Source organism: Vanacampus margaritifer, chromosome 5 (assembly GCF_051991255.1).
Source record: "Vanacampus margaritifer isolate UIUO_Vmar chromosome 5, RoL_Vmar_1.0, whole genome shotgun sequence".
Lineage (NCBI taxonomy): Eukaryota > Metazoa > Chordata > Actinopteri > Syngnathiformes > Syngnathidae > Vanacampus > Vanacampus margaritifer.
In genome coordinates this window covers 8,852,453-8,880,215 of record NC_135436.1, presented here as the reverse complement: position 1 = coordinate 8,880,215, position 27,763 = coordinate 8,852,453, and the positions used below count along the sequence as shown (strand labels likewise).

Here is a 27,763-nt window from a genome sequence, read left to right as displayed (position 1 = left end):
ATCTGCTTGAAACTTTCACCACAGCTGGCCAAGGCTTTCCTCCACCCGTTTCCCCCCAAAAAAAAAAAATTGGAGAACGTCTTTTAACGTCCTTGGTGGCCCTCCGTAGGTTTTTACTAAACGCCATTTAACGTTTTTGGCAGTAAAAGAGTTAAGTTCCACACAGTACTTTCTGTACTCATAAGTATGGGTCTAACAGCAACGAGGAGTGTTAAGGAAGCAGAGAATACAAGGCCAGTGTGAGGTTCGGATAATACGGTTCAGACTTCCAACCAATTCCAATTAAAAAAACAAAAGAAAAAATATTTAGGGCACAATTATATGTCACATTTTGCTTTGCTATTGAGACTTGTGTGGTTGTTGCAATGTGTGCCGCACTGTTTTGTGCCTGTGTGGTGCAGCTGCCAGCATTTTGTGGTCATCATGAAAGCCTGAAAAATACTGCGACTGACTGACGGACCTTTCATCAGATGTCTGCTGACTGCTGACATGTGGCCCAAAATAAGACCAATCATGACATCCAGCAGAGGATCTAAAATGTTGCCTGCAGTGTTTCCCAACCTTTATTGACATAACATGTATGTACTTAGTAGCTGCACATGCATGAATGGCAACAGGTGGATTCACAAATTTGTTGTACGTTCTTCCATCTATTGGAAGCGCATTAAATTGTTCTGCCTGCCACTATATGTCGTTGGCATAGATGGATGAACACAGATACAGATATTTGGAATTTAAAAGTAAAAATGCTTTTATTATTTATTCATTTTCTGACAAATTAAGGGAAATTACTCGCGAGGGTGCCATGGCACCCTGGCTGGGAATCATTGCTGCATTGCATACATTTTAACTAACTGTCAGTGTGCTTACTGTGATTGGACCTAATCATAATAACAGATATTTCAGTAACTACACACAAAATTATAAACGTTTTTAAATGAACACTATTCAAAATGGAGTATTATTATCCTCTTAAAGGCAGAATTTTTGATTGGACTCTTATTCAATAACTAGTATCTACTATTATAGTGTGAAAGTGTCGTCACAGAGTACACCCAACACACTGTAGTCTTCTGTCTGTGCTTCAGAAATAAATGAAACAAAGGTATGGATGTTGAGGTTCCCGGTTTTATACTCTCTATTCAACACAGCAGCTGCACATGCATCATTACAGTGAAGCGGGGTCTGTTAATAGGTTCACTACGTGGGGGGTCGACGGGGTCTGCAGAGGGCTGACGAGAGGGGAGAGGAGAAAATCGTCAGGAGAACGATGCGAGGTCAAGGCTCAGGGAAGTGTTTTATGTGGGTGGAGCTAGATGAGAAAAATGGACTGAGTACAGTGCAAGACGTTTACCCCAACTTTACCTTTATGGGATTTTGTTGTTACAATTATATTATTTGATGTAGTTAAAACAATAGTATTTGACTTTGTATTTGTAATGGTACTGAGGTATAGTTCACAGCATGCTGTATGTGTAATTAGGTGATAAAGTGTGGCGTATGGAGGGTAGCTGTCAAATATTTTGGCATTCGACTATCCTACGGAAAATTCTATTGACAAAACGAGTTTTCCGATAAAATAAAAGCGAGAGGGAGAGAGAGAGAGAGAGAGAGAGAGAGAGAGAGAGAGAGAGAGAGAGAGAGAGAGAGAGAGAGAGAGAAAGATAATACATTTCATTTAATGATGAATCAACATTTCTTCCCTTGATAAATTGTGCATAACCTACCAGCAAACTGTATTTTCTTCTCTAGAAACGTGAATGTAATTTTGGGCTGAGAGATGAAGTGAAGTCAGACCTACAGTAGTGATTTTAAGCAATTTGTTGCTAAAACAGAACATTTGAGAGTATTTTACCCATTAAACCACCTTTAAAAATAAGTCCAATTTCCTTGTCAACTTGATTAGCGCCTAGGTGCTAGCCGCTAACGCTGGGAACAAGCACTGCATTCTACAATATTTGTGTAATTTGATAATTTTTGCGTCCTTAATTGGCGATTGAACATGATTTCAGGATGATGTGTTGTGTTGGTGGCAACAGTTTGTGATGGTAATTTAAACTGCACTCAACTATCCAACTTCCACATTACGCTTCCACAAGCAATTTCAAAATAAAAGCGTACCAAAGCACTGATGTCTGTGTATTGTTGTATTAAGCCACAGTGTGTATTTTTTAGCGCCATCTAGTGGTGAACTAATAATTAAATTTACCCGTTATTGATTTTGGTTTCCCGCCACTTGTCACATTCTGCTTTGCTCTCACTTTACTAGCTTTTACTTTTACTAGCTTCTCCTACTAGCCTCTCTTGTTAGCTGCTCCGGCTAATTCCATCTTGCTCTGTCTTTCGGCGTCACAGCGGCTGCCAAGTCACCGAGATGTTAATTTGCTCACTCAAAAAAAAAAAAAAATGGTGGTAGGCTTGTGGCGTGTGGTCTCTCTGAGCCACCACCATAGTGTGCTTGCTTCTAATACATGCGCTTTGGTTGCATTCTATGCCATAGCAACATTGTATGCTATGTCACATTCAATTCTATAGCAACATCTAGTGGTCACTTATTACACACGGTGCCTTTAAGTTGACCTTCTCACCATGTTGGCAGTGTATTATTGCCATTGTGTATAACATTTCTACGTCTAGCATGAATCTACTACAACTACTACTACTACTAATACTAATAATAATAAAAATAATAATAATAATTATTATTATACTGCACTCGGTCATTAAAACATTGCTAACAACTACTTTAATCAAACACTTAAAAATTGCTGCATATAGATTTTTATTTTATTTTATTTGTAGGACTGAAGCATTATTGGTCTTTGACTGCGGTACGACAATATAATGTTTGTGAATGACATCAATTAAAGTTCGTCAAAGCCTCAAACCATATTGCATTTAAACCTGTAATACACGTCCATGAAAATGGCAAAATAGAAGATTTATCAACAATTGTAACACTTCTGTCTACAAAATTCATTCAGTGCAAATGGTAGCCATTGCAGTCTTATCAGTGTTTGCATAGCTGTAGTTTTTTTCTTGCCCTTCTCAAGGTGATGCCATGTCTATTTGCCATGCTGTGAGTCTGCCTCTGCAGTGGAGGCAGGGTGAAGTTTGGGTGTGGCCTGCAGACATTTCATTTCATATGATTTGCAAGTGTGTGTGTGTGTGTGTGTGTGTGTGTGTGTGTGTGTGTGCGTGTGTATTCCCGAGTGTCTGAAGGTCATGCCATCCCCATGCTCTGCTTCATGGAGGGCTGCCAATGCTGACGGCTGCTGTGCTGTGTGTCTGGCACACCTCCTTCCCCCTCCCAACGGCAACACCCCCATCACTATAAGGCATTGATTAAGTGGAACAGCTCTACCTCACCTGCTGGAGCCAGCCAATACCAATATACCAGACACACCATTCAGCCAATACCAAAGCAGGAAGGTTTGGAGAGACTGGAGACAAACCAGCAGCCACAAAAGTGTACCCCCCCCCCCCCCATATACAGACGAAAGTAAGATGGAGGTGGTGAGGGTGAAGGTTGGTGTTGGAGAAATGTGGTGAAAATGAGGGAGAAAGAAAAGTGAGTGAAGAGAAATGAAGCACATATGTGACCGAGGTGCGAGAGACAATAGCAGCAAAGAAGAATTGAAAAGGGAGAGACAGATTAAAAAACGCTTAAAGAGAAGAAAACAGAAATGTGTAACAGGGACATGCATTCTCAGACGTATTCATACTGACACGTACACAAACGCAAATGCTCAGCTTTTTCCCAGATTCTTTAATGAAGCTGTCAAGGTGACAAACGAGGTAGTAAAAGGTAACAGGTAAAGGTAAAGAATCTCACTTTTCATGTAGAAGGATGAGCAAGAGGAAGATATTTAAAATATTTAGTTTTTTGTTTTCTTTTATTTTTGCAGATAATTTATAAAAGTAGGCTGCATACCAGGAAAACTACGTTAATCATTCTTGCTGTCTGATGTTTTTAGTAACTGTCAGAGACAAAACATACAAAAATCATACATGAGTCACAAATGAAAATAAATTGTTACAAACAAAGAGCAACATCACTGATGTTGAGCACATGTTTGTTTCAAAGGTGAATAACAATAAATCATATTCCTGTTAGTCAGTATTAATGAACATTAGAATTGCTGATTGGCTGGCAACCAGTTTAGAGCCCGAGGCTAGCTGGGATTGGCTCCTGCACCCCCGCGACCCCTGGAGAGGAATACGCGGTTCAGAAAATGGATGGAGGGATAATCAGTCCAACCCGCTTGTTCTGAACTTTAATCCAGCAACATAAATAAGAATTAGCATATTGAAATACAGTATGAATATGAAAATACCAAATTCAATCTTTTACTTATTTACTAAATTGGGTTTAGCACTTTAGGTACAGCGTGTCTAATGTTTTTTTACCATGGAATTTTGTGAGAGAACCCCAAAGTGCAAAATGTAGTTTGAAGTGGTGGAATTGGAAGTATTAGTAGAATCTAACTATATTGATATTTTGCATCAACATTTATTATGACCCATTTTGAATCACACATAGCTTACACTTAAAGGATGTGTGTATTTAGTGTTGCCATATATAAACGCTCTGTCTGAGAGAGTAACAAATTGTACATTTTCAGCATTTAAATTTAAATTTTATGAGTGCAGCCTGTTGCACCACTAATTTTGGGGAAGCCAGAAACTGTATAAAAGCCATATTTTATTTTATTTTATTTATCTCGTGCCTAGAACATATCAGTTGGAGGTATTTACTAGAGATGCACAATAATGCTATTTTCAACAGATACCGATAAACCAATAATTTAGAAAGTGCAGATGTCGATAACCCATGGGCAAGCCGATAATTGATTGCAAAATTAACTTGAATACAAATGTACTTTCGAGTCCTACTATAAGTCATGTACAAATACGAACATTGAAACATTGTGTAAAGCACCATGAAGCTGAATTTTATTGATACCTCTGCTTCAAAGACAACCAGCAACTCATTTTGAGTTTGGCAAAACAAAACAGTCACGTTTTAAAAATGCAACAAAAAACTGCGAGGGTGTTTTCAGTATTTAGGCGAGATGAATAAAACAGTCTGGAAAACAATTTGTCTTTTGGGTTTCTTTATATGACTTGTTGAAATATACCTAAGTCTACAAGAAGTGATCTGTGAGAGTGTGCACAGTAAAGCACCATTGGAAGATTTTTATGCAGCCTGGTTAGGGTTTGGGAGGAGAAAGGGAGGGTCAGCTAGACAGGAAAGCAAGCAGTCTGTTCCGAGCGGGTTTATCGGTCATGGTCACTTCGATATTGCTTTATGTACAAGAAGTGAAAAGCCCATTGTTAAAGCAAATACAGGTGTCCACACTACAGTATATATTTATGTTAATACGTGTTAAATAAAAATGATGAAATCCAATTATTTTCCATACCAGGACAGTAAAGAAAGCCCACACTGGCGACTGCCATGTTGCCGCCATGATGCATCTTCTGTGAACACAAGATCCCGTGCATTATGATGTCACAAATATGCAACACTACCACAGGAGAGGGGAGGGGTTGAGGAGTTGGGCACAACTTGAGCAGCAACCACAACAGATGGACCAACTTATTATTATTAATTATTGATATTATCGTGCATCTCTAGTATTTCCAGTTGGGCATCGAGTCTAGAAATCATGACGAACACTCTGATTCACCTCGAATCATTTGCATTTTAAATTTCTAAAGAACTTGCTGAGACCACAAAGAAGTGAGCACACGTGCGCTATACACACGTGGACGTTCAAAAGCACTGTTTAACGTAACTTTAACTAAAGAAGGTTGCAGGACTTGTAGAACTGAATGGATTGGCAAGTTTGACAAGCTTTGAGCCTCGACCAACAGTGCTCTTACCTTCAGTTGAGACAGGATAAAGTTGAAAAATATGTAGGTAATAGAGAAATTGAGTGACAATAAAATATATATACATCCATTGATAAAGACATTAAAAATTGGACATGGCAAAAAAAAATAGGCCCAGAGAGATGCTTGGCAATAGTTTTTAGCCGCTGTTTGAAACAGTCGAAGGATTCATCCATCCATCCATCCATCCATCCATCCATCTGCCTCTCAGTCTAAACGACCATAAGATGGATGGATGGATATCCATCCATCTATCTATCTATCCATCCATACATACATACATACATCCTTCTATCCATCCTTCCATCCATCCACCCATCCATCCATCCATCCATCCATCCATCCATTTCTGAGTTTTAATCGAGAGGAACACTGATCTGTGCTAAGGATGTATTTCTGGCGTCACACATGAGGATGGTTTGGCAGAACTTTGATTTAACTTTTGAGACATATTTGTCCAGATGGTGGACAATGAAAGTTCCACTGTACGGTAATATTTATTTATTTATTTATTTATTTATTTGTAGGGGCAGCACGGTGGCTGACTGGTTAGCACGTCCGCCTCCCAGTGCAGAGGACATGAGATCGAGTCCAGGCTTCGGCCTTCCTGGGTGGAGTTTGCATGTTCTCCCCGTGCTTGCGTGGGTTTTCACCGGGTACTCCGGTTTCCTCCCACATTCCAAAGACATGCATGGCAGGTTAATTGAACACTCCAAATTGTCCATAGGTGTGATTGTGAGTATGGTTGTTTGTCTCTGTGTGCCCTGCGATTGGCTGGCAACCAGTTCAGGGTGTACCCCGCCTACTGCCCGAAGCCAGCTGGGATAGGCTCCAGCACCCCCCGTGACCCTTGTGAGGAAAAGCGGTCAAGAAAATGGATGGATGGATGGATGGATGGATTTATTTGTAGAAATAGTTCAATTGTAGTTACTGAAGATCTGTATATACATTTGGATTTAAAAGTTTGTTAGTATAAATATGCACATGGACATAGCTAATAGCCGTGAAACTTTATGGACGTGTATCACATATTGCAGACAGACAAAGAAAAACAAATGCATACAGTGTCTGGCTTTCTTCCCCTCAAGCTTGTCTGCATTTTATTGAGTGACATTATTTTTTGTACTAGGCCATAAATCACTTCTGAAGTTCCATCCAACTTTTTAGTTGGTTGTTTGCAAAAGTTGGACGTTTGCCTTGAACTAGCGCTGCCTGTGTTGTGGTTTTAACTCAGGAGGCATGCACTTTAAAAGTTCTTTCATTTCTTTGAAACCTCTGAAATCGAGCCAAATCCATTTCACGACACTGGGTGAACCTCGATTAGTTTGGATTTAGAACATTTTTTATTCTTGGAAGTAAGAAAAATAGAAACCGTTTCATGGTTCAAACTGCTGTTACCATAATAAAATCTTGATTAACTGTACATTCAGTCACACAAGTGTAAAAAAGTGTAAAAAGAATAAAACCGTGTTAAGTTGAAGATGAAGGTGTGATTTATCGGATGAGATGGAGCTCAGCTACACTGAAACAACTCTGATGCAGATTTCCTGCAGCGACTTTCTGCTGTGTTTGCTGTGATTTACACTCAATGTGTGTGTGTGTGTGTGTGCGTGTGTGTGTGTGTCTGTGTGTGCGTGTGTGTGTGTGTGTGTGTGTGTGTGTGTGTGTGTGTGTGTGTGTGTGTGTGTGCGTGCGTGCGTGTGTGTGTGTACTTTTACATACTACATTGTGAGGACCAAAATACATACAACCAACAGATTGAGGACATTTTTGTGAAGTGAGGACATTTTGGCCGGTCCTCACAACTCAAGACCTCTTTTTAAGGGTCAAGACTTGGTTTTAGAGTTTAGGTTTGAATTGTGTTATGGTTGAGGTTAGGGTAAGGACCGGGGGTAGGCAATCATTTTTGATGGTTGGGGTTAGGGAAAGGGGCTAGGAAATACATTATGTCTATGGATGTCCTCACAATTACAAATAAGTGCACGTGTGTGTGTGTGTGTGTGTGTGTAAGCGCGCGTGCGCATCTGCAGCATTCGAACAAAGAATCCTTTGGTATGACGGACCCTGTATCACTTCCATCCTCCGCCATCTCATGTACTGCATTTTCAGCATGTTCATGTGTGGTTTCAGCTTCCCACACATTTCCTCTGTGTTGATCACAAGTTCACATTCACCTTATTACAATCATGTCCCAGTGGAGTGTAGCTTTTGCCCAAGCCCCTTAGACTTTTCACCGCGTGCAAGTCTAGTGCAAAACGCAGTCTAACTGTACATGAGTGAATTTTTCTTTCCTTTAGTATTTTTGTAGACAGGCGCATTTAGAAAGGGGCATTTGCGCCACTGTGGGAGTGAACATAGCCAGTTTACTTGTCCAATGAAAGCGGCTTCACTCATTCCATTCGCACGCTAAAGGCACAGTCTTTGACATTGTGGAAGCAGAAGCATAATCATACAGTCCATGCAGAAGGTCAAGTACTACTTTCATAAGGGACTGCAAGTAGACGTCAAGTTGAGCAATGCAATCACAGATCATCGCTGTCAAGTGGGCACTTATAGACCGCCTTCCTCCGCAATCATTTGTGTCCATAGTTGACCTCCGCCAGAAGTTGGTAGTAACGAGTTACATTTACTTAAGTAACTTTTTGAGAAAAAATAGCACTTCTAAGAATAGTTTTACCACACAATAGTTTTTACTTTTACTTGAGTAGATGTGTGAAGAAGAAACGCTACTCTTACTCCGCTATATTGGGCTACACTCAAGTCGTTACCCGCCGCCCCGTTCATACATTAGATTTACCGTATTTTCACGTAAGCGCTTGACTGACTATGTGGGAGCATTTCCGCGGACACATTGCTTATATACAGTAAATGCGGCCCTGGTTGAAGACTGGCAGGCATGATGAGAACCCAAAAGAGTCAACTGAAAGATGACGTTTTGGTGCTTTTGCTTTCAGAAACTGCCACTTATGGTCGTTGAGACTGGGAGGCAGCGCCGAGCAATTACGGCACAATTTGTGAATGGATTGTGCATGCTTGGGCTAACGTGTCTGCTTGCACTGTTTGAGCTAAAAAAGTTTATTATTTTATTTTATAATTTAAAGATGCCAGCATTTGCACATAATTTAATGTTTTTGTTTATCTGATGACATTGTTAAAAACAAACAAATCAGACTTCATGTTCAAGCAGTTACTCAGTACTTGAGTATTCTTTTCAGCAAATACTTTTTTTACTTGTACTTGAGTGATTTTTTTTGATGAATACTTTGGACTTGAGTAATATTATTTTGATGTAACGCTACTTATTTTTGGCTTCTCTACCCTCCTCTGCTCCCTGCATGCTGCAGCCCATGGTGGTGTTTTAATAATGATAATAATGATGGGGTCAATGAAATTATTTCTATAATGATTCAATGTTTGATATGTGCTGTTATCATAGTTATGAATGAAATACGATGACATCCACCACACATATCAAATTGATCAAATTCACCAAACTTGTATTACACCATCCTTGCTGTAACTTAGACCCCGCTCCAAGCTGGTCTAAAGTCTAGTCTACTTTCAGGCACCAAATTATCAGGTGCATGTAAAAGAAAATGCCCTCCTTGGTCCGCCCAGTATGGCGCAGCTCGGTCTACCAAATTCCCAAACACAGTCCATGTGCCAGTTTTTACGCTGAGTACACGTGCACTGTCTACCAAAGTAGAGCCCTCAGTTTTATGTTGTCAGACCTCCCTTGCCTTTCCTCTGGAAATGATGTTGTGAACCTAGAGCGGGGTTATTTAGATACAAATCTTAAAGTGCCATGGAGACTGTATTCAAAAAGTCAAAGGTCATATTTATTGGGGTTGGTCAGGCTACATGCATTAATACTGTAGTAGGAATTCCAAACCAAATGTCCTTTTCACTCAAAACAACAATACAAACTAAAATAAGATGTACTTTCATTTTTGCCAACATGAAAATCAGTAGTTGAATGAAACAAAACATGAATCTAAAACAATTTTATCAGGAGGGGGTAGAGAACATACACACACACAAAAAATAAAGAACATTTTATTTGTCCTATTATTGCGAGACAGTGTACATCAGAGCTGATTTTTATTGTACACTTTCCTCTCACAGTGAACATGGAATACAGTACACCATTTTCATGCAATCTAGGCTCCTACAGCTCGCAAAGTGTCAAAATGTGACAAAACTGAAAGTGAAAATTAAAAATTGCACCTGCAGCAGTGAACTTGGAATGATCTATTAACAGGTCATATGGTGAAGGTATTATCCTCTGATTCCAGCTAAGGTAAATGTACGGCTCTCCATGTCACCACCATGTCAGAACACCACTGAGAAAAATGTAAAAATAAACAAATACATCAATCTATTTGATTCATTGAGGCACATCGGTGGGGTTTTCTCCTTTCCTCTATTTTTTTAGACTACAATTCCTCTCTGCTTACACGTGTGTGTGCGTGTTTGTGCACTTCATTTATCATGCTCTTCTTCAGAAAGCCACCATTTCTGGTACTTAATCGCCGCTGCTGTAGTGATCAATACAGTATATGGAAACTTTCACTAACCTAACGTCACAAAAACATTTAAATAACACATTCTGGCGCAACAGGTAATGCCTAATGTGAACAAAGCGTATTTGCATGTTCACACATAAGTCACCTTGCTTAAGATGGACGCGTGACTCAATGAAGTCTGAGGCTGGCTGTAAATCATGGAGCATGGAGGCTTCCTCAGACATGTGAATCGACACTTAAAGTATGTAAATAGCTTACAATAGCGCACGGCTCGGTCTAACTGTACTTTGAGGCAGAGCATGTGTATTTCATTCTGGATGAAATGAATTAAATACAACTAATTTAATCAGAATACTGTACTTATTAATGCATGTTTGGATGCCCATTAAAAAAAAACTTGAAAATCAGACAGGCTTATCTGGCTGATTATTAAATCATTTATATGTAACACACTGTTGTGCTCTTAGGATGACTATATTTGTTGTAATAGTGGAAGCCATGTGCTGTAAATAAATAAATAAATAAACAAAACTCCAAGCCGTCGGCAGCACGTTTGAAGTAGAAAAGCTCCTTGCTCAGGTTGAAAAATGTCTGCTGGTCCGATACTTTTTGCCAATAATTACTGACAGCTAATTGATCAGCCTACTTGTTAAAAAAAAGTTGATTCGAAGGAAACATTTTTCAGTTTATGGTCATTGGGGAGTCGGTGCACATTGGTGAGTGTCACCGGTCAGCCAACTAACCTATTAACAGAATCCAAACTTAAAGGTTTTTTTTGTAATTCTCTCTGTGTGTCGGTAGATTGGAGACAGGTTTCGGTGCATACTCAACCCAAAACACATTGTGAAGAAATACAGTTAAATTGCCGCTAATGCTATATTGCGTAGCTCGTACTGCCATGAAGGCAACATTTTCATGTGATTCCACCATGTGAAGAATGGTGTAGCACTTGTTGAGTTGGTCAAGAGCATAAATATGTGCATTTTAAAACTCTTGTTTTATTGTGAATACTTTCCAAAGGCAATGTTGTTTGTCATTCTGTTTGATTTGAAGCACAATATACAGCTCACGAATTGACATTAAAACTAAGGGATTATTTATGTCAAAATGTTCCAGTTGCAAATGTTTTTTCCTCATATCATCCATACATATACATAGTAAAAGGCTTAAAACCAGGCAGCGGTATTTTATGCAGAATTCAGTTTTTTTTTCTTCTTTTTTTATACGCACAATGGAATAGCTATTTAATACTCAAAGCATATATTGTACTGGAAACATTTTGTAGCTACACTTACACATCAAAACAGAATCTACAAACACATGCAGTTATTTCAATTTATGTAATGCCATCACTGTGTAATATGTTTGTGTTGTATCCAGTTCCCACTGCCATATGTTATCCGTAGCATATCTTGCTCTAGCAGGCACTCAGTAGCCTGCTGTTCTCAGGGCTCACCTCTCCTTGTCCAAACAAAAAGTGCCCTGCGCACACGCACACACTCAAAGGATTAGACTTTATGATCAAGGTTTTCAGGAAGACACTGGCATATTATTTCATGAGTTCCCCTTCCACACATTTTCCTAACCCAGCCCCACTGAAATTTTCAAAAACAGTTATGCAGGGCTGTTTTGCAAATATCTGATGTGTTTACAATATTGTATTTAATGGGAGGAGTTCTACTATGGAAATACAATTTATTCAAATGCATTGGGACCAATGTTCTGAGTAGCATATATATCAAAAGCAATTTTAGTAATTATGTTTTTTTTGCTGCAACATGTATATAAAATAATACAATGTATACAACTCAAAGTGATCAATTATATCTCCATCAAGGCCCAATACAGTGTTTAACTCATTCACTCCCAGCTATTTTCACTGAAGCAACCCCCTTCACTCCCGGCTGTTTTACTGGATTTTGACCTATTATGCAAGGCCCACACAATATTGTGTTCTATTGCTATAAAAAAAAATGTAACCTAGCAAAAGAAAGATTAGAGTCTCTTATTTCATCTGGGGAAAAAAAGTATATTTCTATCTTCTTCCATTAGCTTTAGACTATAGCTATGTATAATATATAAGTTTCATCGTTATTCACAAATCTATTTAGAATTCTGAGTAATTTAGTTTTTTTTTTAACATGACCCTGGTTGATCTCTTTTGCTCTACTGCCACCTGCTTAGAGGCTGCATAACTAGCATAAAAAAATTAAAAACGAATAAATATGTCTTTGGGACATTTAAAACCTTTTTAAAAGAACGCATTTATACGTTTTTGGGAGCAAATGAGTTAATATTGAACAGCTTTTGTGTTAGGCATTATTGTATTGCACAATGAGTTCAATATTTTGTGGCTGGTCTGTATATTTATGCAATATTAAATTTAGGGATATTTGATACCACTTTTTTTTCTAGACCAATACAAGTACTCCACTCTTGAGTAGTCACAATACCGTTACCAAACACTGATACCACTAGTACATAAAATTCCCCCAAAAACAATGACAGGCTTTTTTTCATTTTTAAGAAAGACCTCTATATCCCAATATCACATTTTGCTTAAAAAGGCATGAACCTAAGTTGTATTCTTCAAATTTTTAGTTCCTGATATTGATATCGACCCCCGTCACGAGTACCGATACCTTAAAATTAAACTGTATTAGCACAGATACCGATACCCGGTATCGGTACTCACCTATCCCTAATTAAACTAGTTAACCTCAAACATACAGTATAAATAGTATACAGTATACATATTTGTTTTGTTAATAGCATGATTGCACAGTACAAACTAGCATTCATGCCCATAGCAAACAAGTTATGGTAATAATTAGTTTCCCCTGTATCCATTTTGTACAGTTTTTGATAGCCACACTTTTTTCCCCCTTTTATGTTAACATCTGTACCTGAAAAAAATGCAATGACACTTTCCTTCACCACTAGTGTCCTCTTCTGGGACACACACACACATGCATGCGCGCGCGCACACACGCACACACACACACGCACACACACACGCACACACACACACACACACACACACACACACACACACACACGCACGCACGCACGCACGCACGCACACACACACACACACACACACACACACACACACACACACACGCACACACACACACACACACACACACACACACAAGGAACACTTATCTGCTCTGAATGTTACAATAATTTAAGAGAAAATTAGCTCCAACATGGCCGTCAGAAAACAAATCATGTCATGCCAAGGCCCATTAGATGACATTGGCCTTGGTTGTGTGGTTAATCTCAAAATGATGAATACGTAAAAAGTCTTGACCAAGATTGGCAACAGACTGTACAGCTGTGATGGTCCCAAAACCAAACTGTAATCACTTGTACTGTAAAAAGAAATAATAAAAAAGTTGTCTACACCACTGTTGTGTATTCTGTTTGAAGTTCCTGTTTGACAGCTTCATTTGTGAAGCGTTTCAATTAGATAGAATATTCCTGCCGACATATCTCCGCACTCAGACTGTCTCGCTTGAACATGAAAGCCTGGACTTAAGGAAGTCATCACACACCTCACCAGGGAAAGACTGACGCACACATGCGCATGCATGCAAACACTAAAAATAGAGGCAGCTCTCCGACAAACACTGCTTAATGCTTCTCGCCCAGACAGTTTCATTTGCATAGCTTTAATGTGTTTTTCGCTCTCCTTTCTCTTCTCTTTTTCTATCTTTTTGCGAAACAGCCTGGTTTTGTAGCATTTCTCTGGGGGGCTTGCAGTGCATGCTCGGAGGGGTCTTTCTGTATCAGAAAAAAGGGGGAAAGGAAAGCTGAAAAGATTACAACAAAAAAATGTAGTAATTCCGTCGACATTTTGGAAATTTGAGACATCCCTTCTTTCTAAGCTCGACAATACTCTTTCTCCATCTGGTTCGTGAGAGTGAAAAGAAAAGCATTGAGCCTCTTGACTGTATTGGAAGGCCATCTGGGCTGGGCTGGGACACTCCCAACGCTCTGAGGCCACTCAAAAGTCCCAACTGACCAGGCAACAGGCCCGGCGCATCTTAATGCATAAGCTGATTTCAGCAACAACAGTCAGGCCCGTTTATTAAACTCTTTTGAGGTGTATGGTAGATAATCAGCATTATACTCACTTGAAAGAGCTAAAACAACAGGCATAGATAAAAGATGATATTTAGAAATTGACCACAATAAGTTACAGCATTCCTGATTTAAAATCTCGGTTTGGCCCTTCCTTTGTGAGTTTGTTTTGTGTCTGTGAAAACTCACTGTGTCAGTAGGTGTGAATATTTGTGTGACTGGTGACCATTCCAGGGTGTTGTCTGCCAAAGTGCAGCTTCCCTCCATGCTACAAAATGGACATATTTCATTTTAAACACACTAATGCAGGGGTGCTCAAGCCCGTTTTCCATTTTTCCCTCCTGCAGTCTAATGATCAGCTAATCAGCAAGCTTTGCCAAAGCCTGATAACGATCCTGAGCGTGAATCAGGTGTGTTAGTGGAGAGAAACATGGAAAATAGGCTGGACAGGGGCTCTCGAGGATCAAACTTGAGCACCCCTGCACTAATGGATTATTGTTTTCACCCTATAAGGGTAGACTTTTTAAACACAACACCAAATAAACATTTACTCTTAAAGTGCAGTGAAAAGAGGGGGGAGTTAATTATAGCCACTGAGAAAACGGAGTAATTGCAGTTACGCATTAAGAAATTTCTTGAATGGTCTGAAAAAGAGGGATATGTCCTTGAGGTTCACTTTCAAAAGTTACACACCGATACAAGCAGAATTTGCTTAGAATTTGCCTGCCAATTAACAACATATTTACACTAATATCACATGACACTTCACATCCATAGAGCAGGTCCAGGAGCACACTCATACAAAGGCACCAACTGAACCAAAAACAATCACATTTCTCAAAGAGTTAAGGAAAAATGTTCTTTAACTCTTTTACTGCCAAAGACGTTAAATGACGTTCTGCAAAAACCTACGGAGGAGCGCCAAAGACGTTAAAAGACGTCCTCCCATTTATTTTATTTTTTTTTTTTTGAAACGGGTGCTGGGAAGGCTTGCGGAGCTCTCCTGAAAGTTTTAAGCAGGTTTTTTGAGCCTAATGACTATTTTTGGCCCCTAGAGGGCAGCGATGACTCTCTTTTGACAAGATCGGGTGGGCGTCAGTAGAGGCGGAGCTAGAGCGTTGAGCAGGAGATCAGAATGGAAAACAAAGGAAAAATGGCGGCCGGTCGCGAGGAGCTAACGCCAGAGCCGTTTTTTTCAAAGACCAAAAGCATCGCTAAAAAAGCACATTGTTGATGACGATCATCATCATCGATGATGAAGATGATGGTGACTCCGTGGTTGGAAAGCATTGACACGGCAGTAGAAGACGTTAGATGGAGCTAGATGGAGGAAGGAACGGGCAATGGCGAGCGTTTGCAAGCAGCTCTACACTTACAAGACGAAAGGCATCGACCAACGCTAAAATAGTACATTGATATCCATGTTGATGAAGGTGAATCCGAGCTTGACGGCGAAATTGGAACCGCTGACGCGGCGGCTATGTCGTAACGCGGAGCGCAACCGAGCACGCACAGGCGGACGTTCGATCGGACGACGGAGAGTGCCCCGAGTCCAATGCATATTCATCGGAGGAAGTGTGTACAGTCTGCTACTTGCTTTTTATTTCCCAGAAAAAAAGGCCGTCAAGAAAGTGTAACGTTTGCACGCAAAACGGACCAATGTGAAAGTGAAAGTAAACTGTTGTGCGAGTCCTGGCGTCTCCTTGCACGCAGGAGAGCGTTACAAAAGGAAAAACTGTATTTGAAACATCCACATAATTGTAAGTAGTACCACAGTTGCACACATTTGTAAATAGTTTGCGAAATTGTTTTGTCAAATTGTTACACTGTTGAATGGAAATAAACGTATTTTGCAATCAAAAAACACTTTTTCATTGTTGGTGAAAGCGTTTTACAGAAGTAAAGCACTATTTAGGTGTTTGTGGCATCATTCATGGACAAAAAGAAGTGTACAATTCACTAGAGTGCATGAAATAACATCGTTTCACAAAAAGCTCTTTTTCTCCGTTTTTTGTTTCAAAAGAGAGAATTTCGGTGAAAGTAACCATTTTCTATTGTTGATTACTGAAGAACGGAATAAGGTAGAAACAAACTAGTCCAAACACAACATTTTCTGTGGACCTTGAAAGATCACTCAAAATGCTTAAATCGGCTGGCACTGGCGACAACCCGTTTTTGAAAACGTCTGGCAGTCAAAGAGTTAAAATAAAAAAATAAAATAAAATAAAAACTTGAGGCAGAACTGAGACTCGATTTGAAGTGGTCATCATCCCCAACTGGTTGGGTTGCAATGTACAACGGGTTCAGCGTGCAGTGACAAATTATCAGGAGTGCTGCAGGAAATTATCCATTTACCAACAAATACATACCTAGCCTTTCAACATACTGCTCTTTTTTATGACTCTGAAAGTTAACCCGAAGGCAGCAGGTTCGAGAGCATCTATTTATCAATCTATCTCAAGCTTTTCCATAATTTTGGTAACAGGTTAATTTTTGTCTCATTTGACTCCAAGCTTTTCTTAAATTGTATTTTTGGGGAAATTGCAGTTTGGCCTTCCTTTCCAATGTCGCATCTTTACTCTTTTTCATGTTCATGACCTTTTCTCTGGATATTGTTGCAGATATCACAGTCTTGGGGTATGTCTTTGCAGCTCATATTCTTGTTCCCCCCCTTTGTCATCTCTTACCTATAATACACCAGTGTTTTTATATGATTTAGTATTAAGCATTATGCATTCAATCCACCCAGACAAAAGTGATTACTGCCTTTATGCAGAAATTAACAAGATTTTGGGGCAACACAATTATTACAGCTTTATAAATACCAGTGAGTATTTGCAGTGCTTTCATATGCAGAACAATTACCAAACCGTCTGGTTAACTTAGGTTACTAAAAATATATATTTTCAGTGCCACTCATGTCATAATTTCTTTATCAATCTCTGTTAAGTGTTACCTTTATTTATTGTTTAGTAACGTATTTCTTGCAAGTGACCTCAATCTGAAGGCTCTTTGGTCTAAGTGATGCCTGAGATCATGGTTGCACTAGACATGACCAAAGGGCATCTCAGTCCATCTTCGGAGAATGAGGGTGACAGTCCCACCTTAGGAAACAAAACAAAGATGCAAACTCTGACTATGCAACCAAATCTTGCTTAAATTAGTGTCTCATGAGGTCAGTGAGTCGACCAATTTTCTTTAGCAGTTTCTAGCCCTTTTTTTTGCGCGATGCTCTAAATTGAATGAATCTCAGCGCACTTAAAACTCCTGTATACACTTGTATCTACATGTGTAAACCCACATACACGATCAATACCAATGCCGTTATCAGTACCATTTGTTCGTTGTGGTACATTTAGTCATAGCTCATTGTTGATAGTATTAGGAGTTAGCGTACATTTTATCTTGGTAGGAAACATTTGAGGTGGTCAGTGAGAGCACTACTGTCCCATGTTTGAAATGGAATGAGAGAAACTAGCTGTTGTGTTAAGTGCTTGTTTAATTCTAAAGCCAAGGTGCTTGCTTACTGGCTGAATACCCATTAACGATGACTCGGACACATGGAGCAGGAGGAGCAAGAGAGGCTTGCATAAATTAGCGGACAAAATATTTATGTCAATCAATCAATCAACCAACCAACCAACCAATCAATGAATGAATGAATGAATCAATCAATCAATCAATCAATCAATCAATCAATCAATCAATCAATCAATCAATCAATCAATCAATCAATCAATCAATCAATTTTCATTTATATAGCACTTTTTATGCATTTAAAATGCAACTCAAAGTGCAATTAAAACATCCATAGTACAATAAAAAAAAAGACCTTCCAACACACACACACACACACACACACACAATGGGGCACAGAGAAACCATGTGAGATAAGGAACCCAGGAGTAGCTCATCCACACTGATAGGGATGACGGACTTCCATGTTGTGAACTTCCTTTCATGAAAGAGTTGAAAAACAAGTCCAAGGTCTTTTGATTGCTTTTTTTTTAAGTAGAAAAAAAGGTGTACTGTTAATGTGTTATGTAAAGGTACTGCTGTATCAAAATTTAGTTTGTTTTGTAAATTCACTCCATTCCTCTCACCGTGGCTCAACATTTAAAGGGGGAGTCAACCCCCCAAAAATGATTGACAATAATATGTTCTATGCAGCCCCACTAGTCTAAATACGGTATTCTGGTTAATATTGCGTTAGTGGAATATGAGTTAAGCAGCTAAATCCAGCCGTTTTTATCAGTATCAGAAGGTGGCCATTTTGCCACTTGCTGTTGAGTGAAAACAACGTCACAGTTGCTCAGGTCTGAGGTAACAACCAATCACAGCTCAGCTTCAGAAAACAGGTGAGCTGTGATTGGTCATTGCCTGAGCCCTGAGCAACATTAATGTCATCTTCAGTCGACAGCAAGTGGCAAAATGGCCGCCCCCTGTGATGGATAAAAATGGCTGGATTTGAACTCATATTCCACAAATGTATTATTAATCAGAATGTCATGTTTGGACTAGTGAGGGCACATATAACATATTATTGCCAAGAAATGTTTATGGTTGACTTCCTCTTTAGATAAGCTTTATCATATTTGATGGTTTTGTCAGAGACTTTCTGAAAAGGTGCTATTCATAAATGTGGGAATGAAATTGTGTTTAAATGTTAAATGTATCTTATCTGGCAGGTAAAAACAAGAATTCTGCCATGCAAAACTGAGCTAAATCACACTGCATGATAGAAACAAGCCTTATGCAACTCAGAGGAACAAAAACGGTGCGCATTAATTCTCATTCGTGCTTTCATTTTTATGGAGAGTATATAGGTGAGTTGAAACTATTTATTCAATGGATCAGTACCAAATTAATGTTACCATCCCGACAACTTTTGCAGCTGAGCTTGCACCACTGCCACCGGTTCAAAATAACCATTATGTGAGCCCGTTGCACATGCAGCAACATCGGCACCCTTACAGCAGGAATCTGTGTCACTGTCATCACTGTCATCCAAAGTAAGTGTCAATAAATGCATCTCTGTCAGGGTTGCAAGGCCACCATGATGGACCGAGCTGTCAACGGCACCTGCAGCCAGAAGCTTGCCCGCTGGCGAGCTCTCACATAGACTGGCTGGAGCTTTCCAGTCCACAGTTTATTATTCAACATTTTCAGAATCTCTGCAAGACAGCAGACAACATATTGCTACAAAGACCCACTGTTTCTGCTATTCCACAGTGGAGCAGCACTTTTGCTTTAATTGGAGGAAAACTGCACATTTTAATGAGCATCACATGTGCAAGTCAGTACGTCTGTAGAGTTTGTGAAAGTGAAAACACTGTTTAGTCCTGAGTTGCAGACACGCCCTATGAGGCAAGCCACTGTGCTGACGGAGGCTGCCTTTGATTGTGCAAGCTATATCACAAGCCCTGCTGGGGTTTGAGGTCTCATTTCCCGATGGGGAGTGACAATTTAATGGTCATGTTCAGGGAAGTAACTGAACAGAAGCTAGGACATTTGTGATGCAATGCTCTCAACAGGATTTATTGGTATGCTTACTACCAATGTGGGTATTAAATCTTGAATTTTTTAAGTTCCATCGACTTGGTCAGTATTTATTCTCTACTTTTTGTGTTTTTGCCCCTGGCCACTGTCTGTCTGCCTGCCACCTTTGACTCCCCCGCTGTTTCTTGCAACAGTCATCCAAACTATACAAGCCCCCAGCCAGTGGAAGAACGCTAGGCACCATGCCAGCAAGCCAGGGCGCCAGTTTGCTTGAACATCAGTAGCATTAAAGATATGCTATCCACCCGAGTGTATCTGCCTGGCTTAGAGCCCTGATCCCCTGTTCCCCCCCACCCCCCATATGCTGTCCCTTGATTCCATTAGATCCGTCTTACATCCAGTATACTGCTTTAGGTCTCTTAAAATACATTCACAAATAAATGAGCAGTGGGGGCTTGAAATAACTACTTTCTCATCTGCAGCCAAGCTGCCCTGATCAGGTCAGGTCATTGTCTTTAAAGGGACAGGGACTGCAGAAAGCAGACCCCTCCTAACATCCATTTCGTTATTCCATGACAGAAATAAAACTCAGTGTTAGTTTTGTTTTTGCCATTTTTCTACAATAATTCCTTTGATTCTTCAAATGATTTGTTTTGTGTTATAGATAGCTGTAAGGCGCAATTCATGATGGTTAAAAATATATCTGCTCCTGTTCCATCATTCCTTTTGCCCTCATTCTTTCCACTCTAATATAGATTGCGTTGCTTCAAGAATGATTACTTGCTGACTATGAAGTGGGACTTTAGTGGCCGAATTTGATGATGTGATCTTCATGTTTTGGTTGTTTTTTTGGGTTTAGCATGGCAGAAAAGTGGTTGGCACTGCACAGTAAGAAGGTCACTGGCACAATTCATTCTTGAACTTATTTAGGAGAAACGAAGCATGCCTGTTGTACTTGAGGTTAGCTGACTGCATGTAATAAATGTATGTGTGTCAAATTAAGTTAATCTTTCTTTAATTGTAAATTTATACTTTTTTTCTTTCTTTTTTGAAATTACAGACAACATCTGGTATATCTCTGATGAAGTCTGAGGGCCATATTCCGGCATACGAGAGGTATGTAATTACCCACAGTTGTCCATGTGAATGCAAGTACTGAAGATGTTGTGAAAAAGCATATAGTCCGCTGATATAAAGAAACCCAACGTTGAAAATGTTATCTACGCTGATTATGAATTCTGCTCATCAAAATAATTTAAATAAGATGAAAGTGGATGTAACTATATCTTAAGTCATCTCAATATCCACAGCTGATGTTATAAAATGATTGTAGAAGATCCTGATCCCAGCAAATGTACCATCGTGCATTAATTGTTGTTCAGTTGGCTGACAAATGTTACAAAATTGAAATATCCTACAAAGTACCTTGCAAACGGTTTCTAGGCAAACATGGCGTTAGTCAGTCTGTTAGGCTACACGCCACTACAGACTTGGAAAATTTAAGGTTGGCTATAACACCTTAAAATGACTGCTTATGTAATCAGGAAGAATGTAACTTTATTTAAGTTAACGAAAACTAACGGAAAAAAATAAAATTCAAAAACCTTTTTCATTAACGAAATAAAATCAAAACAAAAATGCTTTTAAAAAAACGAAAACTAACTGAAAATACATTTTATGTTTACAAAACTAACTAAAACCAACTATAATTGCAGCGAAAATTTGGTTTGTTTTAGTCTTTGGTAATTAATTTAATGCATGAGCTTTTGGGGATGATTTTAAATGTGATTTTAAGTATATTTATTTAACCGGAATAAGAACGTTTGGAAGTGTGTCACACAGAAATGACATCATTTCGCAGCAGCCAATAGAAAAAAAATTCTTCTAGGCGACAAATTTTGGCTCGCCTGTTTTTTCATTCACTCGGTAGCTCAGCTGAAACGCAACGCTAGGTAAGAAATTAGTTATTTTTTGATTTTACCATGGTTTTTATCAGGGCCGTTTCTAGCTTTATGGTGATGCTGTTTGGGGGCCACTAGTTTGCCGAACTCTACGCCAAACTCTGCTATACGTCACTAACTGTGTGACACAAAAACACCAGCCGCTGCTCATCATCACAGTTTATTTTATGTATATACGATGATTATTTTTTTATGCATAAAAGGGATGTAATAAACAAATATTAGAGACAGATAAAGACAGGACATTTTAATCTTCTTCAGGCAGAGTTGTCAAAAGTACTAGTGTTCAGTCTTTATGTAAAAAAAAATGCAAAAAACTACTCTGTTAAAAGTATTGAAGTCACTCCCTTACATAACTTGACTTGAAAAAAGTAGAAAAAGGTTATTATTTTTTTAAATTAATTCTATATTTCCCTAAACCCAGAATACTGATCCACAGAACAAATCTGTAGCAACATGTCAAGCCGCATATCTAGTGCTGCCATTATATTTTTCATAACCATCCAGCCATACATCCATTTCCTTAACGGCTTGTCCTCACAAGGGTCGCTGGAGCCTATCCCAACTGGCTTCAGACAGTAGGCGGGGTAAACTCTGAACTGGTTGCCAGCCAATCGCAGGGCACACAGAGACGACCAAACAACCATCCACACTCACAATCACACCTATGGACAATTTGAAGTGTTCCATTAACCTGCCATGCATGTCTTTGGAATGTGGGAGGAAACCGGAGTACCCAGAGAAAGTGACATCTCACACGCTTTGTAAATGTTATTATGTCTTCCAGTGAACACGATCACCATTTTCTTATCCATTCCCTGTGAGACGCTTTAAAACTGGTGGCGTTCGGGAGCTCATTTTCCTCCATATTGACCAACATGCGTGTGATCGTTGACTAGCAACTCATCTGGTTTCCGGTGCACGGCGCGTGAGCTTTGCCTGTCTTATGTTGTGTCGTCACGCACACCAAAAGTAACAACCCCATTTTCAAAATGTAAGAAAAAAAAAGAACAGATATTTGCATTTGAAAAAAAAAAAGTAAGAAGTAAAAGTAAAAAGTCACCAGAATAAAAAAAAAATCGAGTAAAGTACAGATATTTGAAAAAACTACTTAAGTACAGTAACAAAGTACAAGTACTTCCCATCTCCTCAGGTAAGATTTGGCGAGAAACGGTTATGGTGTTTATTAAATATTGTGCAAAAGTAATACACAATTTTTTAAACGAAAACTAATACTCAAACTAACTGAAACTAAACTAAAACTAAGCATTTTTAAAACAACTAAAACTAATAAAAACTAACAGAACCTCCCTCAAAACAAATTAAAACTAACAAAAACATTTTTTTTTAAAACGAAATAAAAACTAACTAAAATGAAAATTCCCAAACCATAATAACCTTGCTAGGAATTCATTATTGCCAGGAACAACTTCCAATGCTACAATGAAGTGTTGAATAGATTTGTTTTAAGTGTGTTGTTATGTGGGCTTCTTCCCACGTTAAAAGAACAAGCATGTTGAAATTAAATTTTTAACTTGTTGCCCAAAGTCCGCTGGGATTGGTTTCAGGTTCCTTATGAGGACAAGTGGAATATAAAATGGATGGAAGGTTAAGCATACAAATTTGACTTTTTGAATAACAAAGTAAATAGCTTAATTCAAGAGACCCAAGGGCACTCTCATGGGAACAACAAAAAGGTGAAATGAAAATAACTCCCATGAATGCTTTCATTTTAACACGTTTGTAATATAAGAACACATGGTTTTAACCTTGCGTTTTGAGTTTGAAAACATTCAAAAGATTCAAAAAGCTTTAGTGTCAACTCTATAGATAAGTACTAGACACATAGACCAGGGATGTCAAACTCATTATCTCATGGGCCACATGGAGTCAAATTTATTACCAAGCGGGCCGGATCAGTAAAATCATGGTATATAACTTAATAAACAATTGGCGCTATTTGTGGGTTAGCCCATACATCAACTGTAATTATACTGTTCCAAAAAATAAAACAAATGCAAATGAAACACAGCAACACTGCCTGTACGAGTTCCGGACAGAATGCATTGTGTGGCACAGTTAATGAAGTTTTAAGGACGGTAATCCTTTTTATATGTGTTTATGTTACCATTAACTTAATTTGTGTTGTATTTAACACGTTTATGTCGGTCTATGATTTTATTTATTTATTTATTTTAAACAAACCATAACTTTAGGTGGTGTGTAAAATAATGACAATTCCATGTACATGTTTGCATTGCTCATCTGCTTGTGAAATTATGAATTTATATGTTTTGATTGTGGCCATCTGAATAATTGGTTCCACTAGTAATTTTTTTTTACTTTACAAAAGTCATCTCGCGGGCCAGATTAAACCCCTTTGCGGGCCCTGACATAGACAATCAAAGCAAAACTTTTTATGAATTGAACCACGGTGTAGCAATAAAGACATAAAGAGCGATTGAATGTAAATTCTAAAAACAACAAAACTGTGGAAAGATAAAAGCATCATTGTTGTGTGAAATTGGTTGATACTGTATGACATAAAAAAACAGCCCAAGATTTGTGCTTGAAACGAACGTTGACTTAATGGTATTTTATCATTATTGTTCTTCATAATGATTCTGTATGATGAATGGATTTACCAGTACATATAGTTTGACTAACCATACTCAGACTATGAGGTTTTGTGTGTCTAGGGGGTTTGTTGTTATCGTACAACATTAGGGATGGATACCTTTCACATCTGGTACAGTTCCAATACTCGGTACCTAGGAATCGATACCGGTACTCAACGGTACCAATTTTCTGTACTTTTGTACTCTCTCTCTCTCTCTCTCTTTTTAATTTTTTTTAAATTTGTTAAATTTAATTTATTAATTTTGGTGTAAGTAAATGTTCATCATCTTTTTAAAAATACATTTAACAGCTACCTTTCAATATATAAAACTTGAAAAAAAAATAAAAAAATAAAATTCGTTCTAATGAGCCAGAGAGGAATAGTAAAAATAAAGGTTTAACATTTTACAATTACTGAAGTATAATTAATAAACATAAGTTATCATTACAAAAAACAAAGTGGGAATCAAAGTTCAGTGCAATGAACAACAGTAAATATATAAATTAATAATATTGATATTATGTTAGTTTCTTGTGCAGTTGTTTTTCAAGAACGTAAAGCCTGTAGCGCTATGAGCTCGAAGTTTGAATCCACATATGAAATATGGAAAATATTAAATCATGTAATTAAAAATATTTCCAAAAAAAATAGATCATCCAGAATATTTTTTAAAAGATAAAAACATTGCTATTGATAAAATTACAGAAATAGCTAATTCATTTAATGAGTTCTTTGTCAATGTTTGTAATGACCTAGTGAAAGAAATTTCTGAGCCAAGAAATAAATATGAAGTAGATAAATATATTAAAAATAACTCCTACACTATGTTTCTTAGTGCAGTAAATGAAACCGAAGTTTTAAATGTTGTAAAAACACAAAAAAAATAAATAAAAAGTCAAATGATTGATTTAATATCGACATGACATTAGTCAAAAGCATCATCGAACATGTTGTACAACCATTCACATATATCTGTAATGTGTCGTTTAAAGCTGGTATCTTTCCATCAAAAATGAAAACCATTCAAAGTCATTCCTATTTATAAAAACGGAGATAGACATTTATATAGACTATAGTCTACTATAGACCCTCTTTTGCCACAGTTCTAAAAAATATATATATATTTTTTCACATAGACTGGACACTTTCATCAAGAAACATAACCTCTTAAGTGAAAAATCAATATGAATTTAGAGAAGAACGATCAACCTCGATGGCAGTCATGGAACTTGTAAAAGCTATAGCTAATTATAGATAATAAAAAATTTACTATTGGGATTTTTATAGATTTAAGAAAAGCATTTGATACTATACATCAGAGTATATTATTGAATAAATTAGAGAGATACGGCATAAGAGGCTTAGCATATAAATGGATTAAAAGTTACCTAGATAAGAGTTATCAGTATTTGCAGTTCAACAAGATACAATCAAAACAATTGATGATCTCTCATGGTGTTCCTCAAGGGTCAGTGCTTGGCCCTAAATTATTTTTTTTATGTTATATATAAACGATTTCTGCTGTGTCTCCAAAATAGTTAAAAGTGTTTTGTTTGCTGATGACACAACTCTCTATTGCTCTGGAGAAAATCTGAAACAGCTTCTGATTGCGGTGGAAAATGAATTAAAAGCATTAAAAAAATGTTTGACACCGACAAATTATCTAAAAAATGTAAGAAAACAAAGTTTATAGTTTTTGGCACGAGACAGCACCAAGTCACAATTAGTCAAATATTTTTATTGATGTTTTGCATTTTTATAGTGCGTACCAGCATGCGGGGGAGGGGGGCCATAAAAACATGTTATTGAACAAGTTGCCATCAGCATTTGCAAAAAGAAAAGATATATACCCACATATTTCCAACCGAGTAAAGGTACACGAAAGGCAAATGTTATTCCCCACCCAAACAACACATTCAATCTCACATTCACACCATACACTCTAAACCTAAGGGAAAAGCACAATAATAATTAAATAATAATTGAAAATAAACACTAGAGTAGATTTTAATGAAATAGAAAGACTGTATGAAAATACATTTCTTGGTGTAGTTATCGATGAAAGATTAAGCTGGAAGTCCCACATAGACAATGTTAAAAAGAAAGTGTCCAAAATTATAGGGATAGGGATACTTTACAAAACAAATTATGTTTTGAATAAGAAGTCATTATATACATTACATTGCTCGTTATTATTACCATATCTAACCTATTGTGTGGAAATATGGGGAAATGCTTACAAAACAAATACTTACCCTCTTTCAAATGACAAAAAAGAGCAATATGAATTATTAACCGATTTAAATATACAGAACCAACAAATTCACTATTTATCAAATTAGACACATTAAAATTTTATGATCTAGTTGAGTTTAAAATTGCTCAAATAATGTACAAGGCACACAATAACAGCTGTTTATGTGTAAGTTTTTGTTTGTATGTTATTTAGTAAGGGGGTAGGACGCGATCATTTTTTTACTTGCTGTGCTTAATGATGATTATGTATGGAGAAAAAATATTTTCTTTTTAATCATTTTATTTTAATTGCAGCATTTCTGTTGCTGGTTGATATGTCCAATAAACAAACAAACAACGTTGGACTCAAATATTTAAAAAATGACAGTTGGAAGAGGACATGGCATGAACAAAGAGTACAATTGAGTTCAAATTAATCATTTGAATGTACCCTATGTAGTCTGTAATGCTCGCTACATTTTACAATCTTTTGCTAATTTTACAATCTTTTGCTAATTTAAAAATGGTCACCATTGAGTATATCCAAATTACAATGTCTATATACCTTAACGATGGTGTGCCTTCCAGCATGATTCGACCGGTGGGGGAAGACATGCCCGGGCTCCTCATACAGCTAGGACGCCGCCAACACCTCCCTCTCTGGCGTGCATGGTCAGCCTGGACCCGGCATACTTCGGAAACAGTATTTCTTTGGCTTGGTGCCAAAACTTGGAAATGTATTTTAGCGCGTGAAGTCCTGCGTGAGTGGGTGACGTCAGTACGCTGGTGCACGTATAATGTTGTGTTCAAGTGCGCCATGGAAAATCTTCAACTCTTCCACTCCCGCACAGTAACAACTTTGAAAAACGTGCTTCAGAACCAAAACATGGCACCGTTTCATTTTACGTTACATTTTCAGTACTCGGAAGTATACC

The 27,763-nt window shown here is 38.1% G+C and overlaps 1 protein-coding gene across 1 annotated transcript in view; it reads left to right on the top strand.

Moving 5' to 3' along the window:
* LOC144051866 (uncharacterized) overlaps window positions 1-21,200 on the top strand; it is a 58,357-nt gene extending 37,157 nt beyond the window's left edge. Inside the window, exon 5 of the mRNA XM_077565417.1 lies at window positions 21,073-21,200. The gene's annotated coding sequence lies outside the window, so the exon portion shown is untranslated. The remainder of the gene's footprint in view (window positions 1-21,072) is intronic.
* Window positions 21,201-27,763: the final 6,563 nt, after the last annotated feature.